We start from the raw sequence: 2,323 nt of genomic DNA, 5'->3' as shown, positions 1-2,323 counted from the left end.
CAATGGAATTTTTGAACGTTGATAAATACACATGAATTTCTGTTGGGTAGTCTCCATTACTTTCTTCACCTGCCATTATGACCTACTCACTGGCCTCCCACTCCAGTCTCCTGGAAAGAGGTCTGATTAATTTTTATGTATTGTGGAGACAATGATTTAGGGTCCTTTTTCCCCTCCAGTAACCAACTGTTCAAATAATACGTGTCATTAAGCCTTTTTTTCCTGGTCCAAATTGACTTTACATTTATAACGAAAATTAATCAAGCAAATGCCTAAAGGTTTATCTCTGAACCATTGTATCTTATCATACTTCACAGTAACTATTATTTATTTACCCATTTAACTTTGGAGTAAGTCTTAATCAGGTAATATGAGGAGCGGGGGCAAGATGGTGGCTGAGAAAAAACACCAAGAGTCAGCTCATCCTATAGGGTAGTTAGTAATCTAAACCTAACTATCTAAAGCATCTATTTGGGGGGCCCAGGAGACCAGAAGAGTATCCTGCAACATCCTTGAGAGAATGGAAGGAGGAGACTGTTTCATTAGCCTCTCCAGGAAACTGCAAGAACTTTTGGCCTGCACAGTCTGGACTGTTAAGTGCTTCACCCCCACTCCTGAATAGGATAGTAGGGAAACTGTGTTCCTCAGTCCTTCTGGACAACTGCAGGTGATTTCAGCCCATATAGACTGGTTTGTTGGGTGCCTGTGGTTCCATCCACACCCCTTAAATGGCATAAGGGAGAGTACTCCTTCATCTTCTCAGGTAACTGAAGCCACTTCTGGCCCACGTACATTAGATTGTTTGGCATTCATAAGATCCATCTCCATCCTTGGCAGTGGAGGAGGGGACCAGTGCTACATTGGCCTACTTGGACAACTGCAGTCAGTTTTGACTCACTCACATAGCTTAGATTTCTACTCACACTTGCAGCTCCATTCCCATACTAGGCAGGTGAGGAAGGTGAAGCTTCATCAGTCTCTCTGGGCAATTACAGACAGTCTTGACCTGCACAACTTGGATTATTACACATGGCTGAGGCCTCATCCCTAAACCTGGCAGAAGAGAAACATGGGAGAAGCTTTGATGTTTCCTAGGACAACATGGGCAGCTTCAGCTACCATAGCTTACAGTACCAAGTACACCTTCAGCTCCTAGTACACAACTAGCAAGGGAGAAAAGGAAAGAAACAACTAAACTAAAGTGAGAAACTGCACCCAGAATAAATACATATTGTAAGCCAAATGCTAAGACACCAGCAAAAAATTACAATCCATACCAGGAAACAGGAAGATATAGCCACGTGAATGGAACAAGATAAGCCTCCGGATGACACAGAAGAGTTGAGACAAGTAATCATAGATGTTCAAACAAACCTCCTTAATAAATTCAATGAGATGGTTTCAGAGATTAAGGATATTAAGGAGACACTGGGTGAGTACAAAGAATTTGAAAGCATACATAGAAAAATAGCATATCTTATGGTAATAAAGTGCACAATAAATGCAATAAAAATATTAGAAACATTTAACAGCAGATTTAAGGAGGCAGAAGAAAGGATCAGTGAGTTTGAAGACTTGCCCTCTAAAAGTGAACATACAAAAGAACAGATAAAGAAAAGAATGGAAAAAAAAAGTAACAGGATCTCAGGGATTTAAATCACAGTAAGAGACATGCAAACATACCTCTCATAGGTGTCCCATAAGGATACGAGAAGGGAAAAGAGGCAGATGGAATATTTGAAGAAATAATGGTAGAAAATTTCCCAACCCTACTGAAGAACCTGTGTCCAAGAAACACAATGTACTCCCCTTTGAATAAATATAAATAGACCTATTCTGAGACACATACTAATCAGAATATCAAATGTGAAAGACAAAGAATTCTGAGAGCAGCAAGAGAAAAGCAATGCATCACATATGAGGGATACTGAATGAGATTAAATGCTGATTTCTCATCAGAAACCATGGAGGCAAGAAAGCAATGGTATGATATATTTAAGGTACTGCAAGAGGAAAACTGCAAGCCAAGAATCTTATATCTGGCAAGATTGTCTTTCAAAAATAAGGGTGAGTTTAGAATATTCACAGATCAACAGAACTGAGAGTTTTAAACCAAGAGACTGGCTTTACAGGAAATACTAAAGGAAGTGCTGCAATATGAAAAGAAAAGTTGAAAGAGGCATAGAAGAGAGTCTAGAAGATTATATCAGTAAAAATAAATAAAAGTATAAAAAGTGGTTAAAATAAAATATGACAGGTGAAATCAAAAGGTCAAAATGGGTTAAGAAATAACTGCCTTTACAGTAATAACACTGACAGTTAA

Source organism: Dasypus novemcinctus, chromosome 16, assembly GCF_030445035.2.
Source record: "Dasypus novemcinctus isolate mDasNov1 chromosome 16, mDasNov1.1.hap2, whole genome shotgun sequence".
In the NCBI taxonomy this organism is placed as follows: domain Eukaryota; kingdom Metazoa; phylum Chordata; class Mammalia; order Cingulata; family Dasypodidae; genus Dasypus; species Dasypus novemcinctus.
The sequence above is the reverse complement of the archived record's forward strand: the minus strand, read 5'-3'. Positions refer to the sequence as shown.